The sequence below is a fragment of the Arvicanthis niloticus genome, chromosome 27 (genome assembly GCF_011762505.2).
Source record: "Arvicanthis niloticus isolate mArvNil1 chromosome 27, mArvNil1.pat.X, whole genome shotgun sequence".
Lineage (NCBI taxonomy): Eukaryota > Metazoa > Chordata > Mammalia > Rodentia > Muridae > Arvicanthis > Arvicanthis niloticus.
In genome coordinates, this window is record NC_133435.1 from 20,195,195 (window position 1) to 20,202,783 (window position 7,589).

Sequence of the window (7,589 nt, forward strand, 5' to 3'; positions counted from 1 at the left end):
TATGAGACCGCAGGGAAAAGGACATGTGGGTCTCATTGTTTCTTGAGGCTCAGAGTCCTCCTTCCAGTGTGATTGGTATCAGAATGTAGCCAAGTTTCCAGGGCAACTTCCAGAGGATGTCCGAATACAACTCTTGGGTAGCTTCTTGGAAAAAGCACAGTGAATGACCTTCTCTCCCTCCAAATAAATCAAGATAGTCGAAAGGCATGACATTAGCACAGTATAGCCAGAACAGCACCAGAAAGAATAATGAGAGAATGTTCCAGAAACTTGACTCTTGTAAAGTCTTTCTACAAATGATACAAAATAAGAAAATCCAGAAAAAAAAGGATTAAATTCACTATAATGAAAAGTATAAAAGCCAAAATAAAAAACCAAAATCATAAGGGAAAGGTGAAACAGGAAAAACACGTGAAACTTATCGGACCAAAGTGACAGGATTTTAAATATCTAAAATATCCTACAAACTGATGGACGCAAAGGTTGGAACTGTCATAGAAGTGAGTATATGTCAACAAAAAAATACTGAAAATGACCTGAATAGGTGAAGAGACTTTCTCCATAATGACATGAAGCAAACTGTGACGCCTCAGCCATATCTCCTGCATTGTCAGTGACGGGGATTGAACCTGGGGCCTTTTCATGTGCCAGGCAAGAACTTTTTCATTGAGCTACATGTGGAGATGTCATCTTTTCACTGACACACACACACACACACACACACACACACACACACACACTGGACAAAGTTGGAATCTTGATAACACAGGATTAGTGAGATGTATTGTAGCACACACATATGTTACTTATGGCAGTGAATATTAATGTAAACTTTTGACAGTTGCAATATTTATGTTCACAGATATAGCTTTTGATCTTGTTGTGTATTCCTCTCTATTGACTGTAGTGTGTGACTACCTAAGCATATGTACACACACATTCACATGTATAAAATGAACATTTGTGTAAGGACACCTCTAACAGCTTTGTATATATTGAAAACCTCAGGAAGTAATTCAAATGGTCTTCAGTGGAGTGGTCTGTGAGGGAGCTGGTTACTGGTCTGTGAGGGAAGGGAATCTGAGGCTTTCAGTAGTTACTATATATTAGTGTTATGCCAGCTCCTGACTTGGGTAATGAAGTTCAACTCCTCCTGCTATATGAGGTGGGAAACATTATTGTCTTTTTACAAAGAGGAAACCTAGTAAGGTACTGAGAAGACAGATAACTTGCTTCTAGTGGAGAAAGCAAATGGAACTCCAACTTAGTCCTGGCCCAGGTTGGCATGGTCTCGCTCATGAGGCCATATTTCTCCTTTGTGTTTATGGAATGTTAACATTAACATTGGTTAACGTTGGTTAACAGGTGTAAAACCAATGGAAGGGAGTCATGCTGAAGACAATACTGATAATGGAGTCTACCTTGCCACGCGCACAGATGTTTCTAAGATAAGTAGCATGTGATAAAACTCTGTGAGTTAATGAACCGTGTTACCATTTTTGTGGAAAAAGAATACATTGATAAATCCATAGAAATACATGATTTTATAAATACAGACATTCCACCCCCTCCTGTGTGAGGGGGGTGAGGAGGGAGAAGGGAACTGAGTGAGCATCTTGGGGAAGAGGAGAAAGATTTTGTCCTTCATTTCTCCAGTTTTGAATTCTGTGTAAGTCACATACGCTTTCTATCAAAGGAAACATTAAAAAGAGAAGCGGTACAGCTCTGCATCGGGAAAGGAGAGCCCAGGAGCCCGGTTTATGTCATGCGTTTTTGTGCGTAATTCACTTCCACTTAATAAGGACAGTTTATATTATAAAAATTTAACACAGCTCATAAATAAGTGAGAAGATGACTTCCAAAAGGGAGAGAAGTTGTTTATAACACGCAGAAGCAACAAAGAGGTATTACCTAGGGTGGACAAAGGACACCAAGTGCTGCTAAGGACAAGACAAATAAGCCAACAGAAAAATAAGCAAGGATACGAAGAGACAATTCACATAAGAGGAACGTAGGCAGACAGACAGACAGACAGACAGATACACACACACAATTGACCAACTACATAATAATTCAGGGAAGTAAATTAATGTGAGATATGTCATTTCAAAGCCCCAATTTAAAAGTCTGGTGGAAAAATGATAAGGACAGGGAGAATAGTCAATATCTCATATAAAGCGGTGGTGGGGTTCAACACTCTTGTTCTACAAGGACATTTACAGTCCACAAACCCCAAATATGGTTTCTCTGTGTAGCTCTGGCTATCCTGGAACTCACTCTGTAGACCAGGCTGGCCTTGAACTCAGAGATTGGCTTGCTTCTGCCCTCAGAGTGCACAAAAACGGGCTCCTGGGCTCTCCTTTCCCGATGCAGAGCTGTACCGCTTCTCTTTTTAATATTTCCTTTGATAGAAAGCGTATGTGACTTACACAGAATTCAAAACTGGAGAAATGAAGGACAAAATCCTTCTCCTCTTCCCCAAGATGCTCACTCAGTTCCCTTCTCCCTCCTCACCCCCCTCACTCAGGAGGGGGTGGAATGTCTGTATTTATAAAATCAGAGGACTAAAGGTATACACACCACGCTTATAGTGTCCCTTTTTAAAACGAAAATTATATTGGGTGTTCCAGTCACTGTAAGTTATATCCATATCCCCAGTGACTGTGAAGTCGGCAGGGCTGCTATAGCCATTCCAGTGGTTGCATTAGTGTTGATTATATTTGGAAACATCCTAAATTTCTATTATTGGGCAAATGATATCTAAATTCTGGGACATTCGTATAGTGAAAAATTGTATTGCTGGTAAAAGGATACACTGGGTTTATATGGCTTACAACAGAAACACACAGCGACCAGAGCAGATGGAGGATGAGCCACACAAAAACACCACATTCTGCTCATGACCACACACAGGTAAAGTACATGAATGTGACAGAAGGAGCCACTAGCTTAAGGACGGAGAGCGCTTTGGAGAATGGAAGGAGGGTTTAACCAACAATGAACAAAATTGGCTTTAATGCTGTGGAAAATGCTTTATTCTGAAAAGAACTAAATATTTAAAGTGACTATGGCAAAGTATTATTAATGCTGGTTAAGTACCTGTGGTCCAAGGAAAGCTAAGCTTCATGGGCTTCTTCTCTTCTTTTTCTTTCTTTTCTTTTTATTAACTCAGGGACAGTTGTTGTGAGGAGTGAGATCTGTCTATCTGTTGGTCTGTCTGACCATCTATCTACATCTATCTATCTATCTATCTATCCATCCATCCATCCATCCATCCATATATTTATTCATATATATATTTAAAAGTTTCTCCTATTCCTGTTTCTTACTGTAACCATCATTTTATTTTAAAGATGTCATGAATATTTCTGCTTTTTGTTACCATCTGATCAAGGGCACAATGGAAAAGCAGAGTGTTCACTCCCTGTGTCCTGGGGCTTGACAGGCTGTGTCTTGGTTTCAATCAGCATTCCCCAGGGAATGTGTTAATAACACTCTTTGAAGGGATGTCCTGATTTTTGTCTCCATACTTTAGTAGCTCACAAAGAGATGTCCCTTTGTGCCCACAGACTGAATTAAAAACCTTCCTCCCTCCTAGTGGAATGTACTACAGTTTCTGTTCATTAATGAGATACCAGGAAGCAGCAAGAGAGTGTTCAGTGGGGACAATAGAGGGACCCCCAGTGTTCCTGGAATAGGTCACATGTCTATCCCGTGACTTCTGGGTCTCCCACTGTGGGTGGTGTCTCTGATCTGATTGGCATCCCAGCCTGTGGGTTTTAAATGGCTAGTATCTTCACAGCTATTAGCTTGCTGTGACTTTGCTTGAGATTGGGTGGAAAAATCCAGGGCTTTTGAATGACATGGAAAATATCTTCTATTTAGGAAAATGCTTGTTGTGTGTCTGGTTGTCAGAAAGGTTGACATTCTTTAAGAAAGATAAGGCCCCCTGGGCATCATCTTTCCAGCTTAGAGTGAAAGAAATCTACACAGCCATGCAGGCAATGAAAGACACAGCTTGAAGCTTGAAATTTCTATTGTTAGAATAGCACGTCCCCAGGACACATGCTTTGTGGCTGAGAGGTTCATCTGGCTTCTGTAACTGTGGAACGGAGAAGTAGATCTCAGCCTGAGTGAAGGACACGGTGAACTCTGGGAGCAAAGAGTGAGCGCAGGTGGTTTGGCAGCTCTGGGCACAGGCTTTGGGTGGACCAGACAGTGCCCTGTGTTCTCTGTGCTGACCAGAAGGCCCAGGTAGTCAGGCTGATGTGGTACAAAGGATTCAGGCACATGCCCATCATGGCTTACACAGGCAAACATGAGCTCAAAAGTATGCTCACTCCTCTGTAGCTGGTATTGCTGTGAAGTGAGGATTTCTCTATATAAATGAAACTTAATTAGATACAGAGTTAATATTGTCTGTGGATCTACCCAGCACATCTTCATTTTCCATCATTATTAATATTTGAGCAGCATGTCTTATTTCTCTCTATGCTTTGATTTCATTCTTCCAAGTCTTCATCACTAAAGTAAAAGCCATCAGAAGATGTCAAAACACACAAAGGCAAAAATCGGCTACTGTGCTTCTTACTCTTTGTGCAACGATTCCTGTAAGTACACATACGCAAATGCATTTGAAGGAGATACGAACATAAGATTCCCTCTTCTCATCTGCATTTCTGTCCTAGGGATTCTAATAAATAGTTTTAATGTCAGTAGATCCACATCTGATTTTTTTTTTTTTTCGAGACTGGATTTCTCTGTGTAGCCATGGTTGTCCTGGAACTTACTCTGTAGACCAGGCTTGCTCAAACTCAGAGATCTACCTGTCTTTGCCTCCTGAGTGCTGGGATTAAGGGTTGGGCCACCACTGCCCAGCTTACATCTGAATGATTTTAATATATGTACTTTCTGAAAAGAGGTTTATCTCTGTCCTTCAACTTGCTATCCCTCTGCCTCAGATTTGCAAGTTTGGGGGCTACAAGTGTATGCCACAGAACATCTTTTAGGGCTTGTATTTTTGAGAGAGGACCTTGCTCTGTAGCTCAGCTTGCTCTTAAACTTGTCATCCTCTCTGCCGTTTTCTCCTGTGTGCTGGGATTACAGGTGTGTGCCACATGCTTTGCTAAAACACCATTTAAAATGATAATATGGTATACCATTAAGTGGGTGCATATTAGTTTATATTTTAATGTTTAAACAATATTTTAATTTTGTTGAAAAGCTAGATTATGCTAAATATTCTTGTATTACAAACATTTTGAATGTATGTGTGTTTTGATGTGTGTGGGTGTATGTTTAAGTGTGTATCTAGTTAAGGAGGTATTTATGATAGACTGTTAATATGGAATTTATATTTATTTTCCAAGCTTTATATATGCTTTGTCTAACATAACTACAATACATTTAATGTCTCTTGATGGCTATGTTTAATCTGTAGCTGTTTGTTCTGCCTGTTCAATGCCTATGCTACACTGGTCATCAAATGTATTAAATATGGAATTTTGTACCTGACTTCTTTAAGTTAGTCATATTTACTCTGATTTACATTTTGAAAAGATAAAAATCTCAAAGTTTTTTTGGGTTTATTCTTATATAAAAATGAATATCCTCAAACTAAAAAAATTTGGAAACTTTCTGATTAGAAAGCTGATTTTTCTTCATAGATTGAAGTATACAGCCCTTCTAATTATTTGAATAGCTATCCCCTAAAGGAGATGTGCAACGTCATAGCTGAGTAGAACTGTCAACTGCTTCTCCCAGCTGAACACTTGAATAGCACCTTCTGATATCCAGAAAGCTAGTTCTGGGAGGAAGCTTTCAAAACTATTCTAGGTCAGGGGCTTTTGGGCCTTGTGTCTGAAGTGCATGGTGTCTTTAACATAGAGACTTACTTCCCACCTCTGGTGGTGGTGAGCAACCAAGAGCAATGGCAAAGCCTGTTTGGGATGCCTATGAACCATCAGCATGATATTACAGCCCTAAGGGTGCAGTAGTGGCTCTCATATCTTGGCAGTAACCAACAGCTCTATAATTGGACTCTTAATAAGTGGAAAATAATGTCTGTCACTGGAAACACAGCCAACTACCCAGGGAATAGTGAAGTCATGGATCTTGAAAAACCTGCATCCACCATTTTATTAATTCCACATAAACCCTAATTACATTCTGAATATTTACTTTCATATGCACAGATAGTGTGATCCTCACCCATCCTCAGGGAAACGTCTTTTTGCAATAGAAGAAGACCAGTACTGAAAATTGCAACCAGTCAAAATGCAAAGTTATGAGCCCAGCCTCAGCACATACATCTACATACAATAGACATGCTAAGGTGAATGGGTAAGCCCAGAGGCCTCAAGCCAAAGAACTACAGATGACTAAGAAATGGTGGGAGAAATGGTCTTCCGCGAGGAAGAGCACACCAACTGGTTATCCAATACCAACTAGTCAGCTCTGCCCTGAACACACAGGTACAAGGAACATAAGGACTGAGCAAGATGTATCTATGTGTTTAGGAATAGATATGTTTATACGTATGTGTATGTAACAACAGTTAATGGAAAAATGAGGTTGAAAGAGAAGGGAGAGGTAAATGGGAGAGTTTGGGGGGAAGAAAGTGAAGGTGTAAATAACATAATTAATTACATTATAATCTTAAAATGAGTAATTAAGAAAGATGTGTAAATAGCAACATGTACACACAAAGGTGCTTTACACCAGCCACTAAAGAAAATGTAATTAAACTAAAAGCGAGGCACTGCACATATTAGAACAGGTAAAATAATTCAGCAATCAAGCCCCACAACAATATCATGTATATCAGAGTGTGGAGCCAGCAGCAGCTGCGTGCATGGCTAGAGGGAACGCACAAATGGTGCAACCATGTAGCAACACTTTTTCTCTTTTGCGTTCAGCACATAATCCGACTCAAAAATTCTACAACTAGATAAATATCTAAGAGAAGAATAAACACTGATTGTGTTTTTTTTTTCCATAAATGCCCCAAACTGGAAACAATCCAAGTATCTGACAAACTGCTAAAAATATAGTATTCATATCCATACAGTGAAATATCATTTAGCAATATAAAAGAAATGATGCATATGACAATGTGAATCAGTGTCAAATGATGCATGTAGAATATCAATTAACGTATGCAGATGATACATGCATTTGTGTCAATAGGCTACACAATATGTATGACACCACTTATCCTCTAGAAAGCAATGTTCAGTGGTTGCCAGGGTGATGGTGAGAGACTGACTTTAGATGTGACTGATGAAGGAAGTTTCAGTGTCAGGAACTTGGTTAATGTCTTAACTGTAGAGGTGACTCTATGCATTTGCCCAAATCTGTGGAACTATAAACCAAGAGTTAATTTTTTTCTTTATTTAAATCCTAAAAGTGAACAAAAAATTAAAAACATGTTAAAAATGAAATAGTCTCTATTAAAAAGAAAAATATAAATCTATTGATTTGTGGTGGTTTCAATAGCAATGGCCTTCATAGACTCACGTGTTTTAATTTTTGGCCCATAGGTAACAACACTATTAGGAGGTGTGTTGGAGTAGGTATGACTTTGTCAC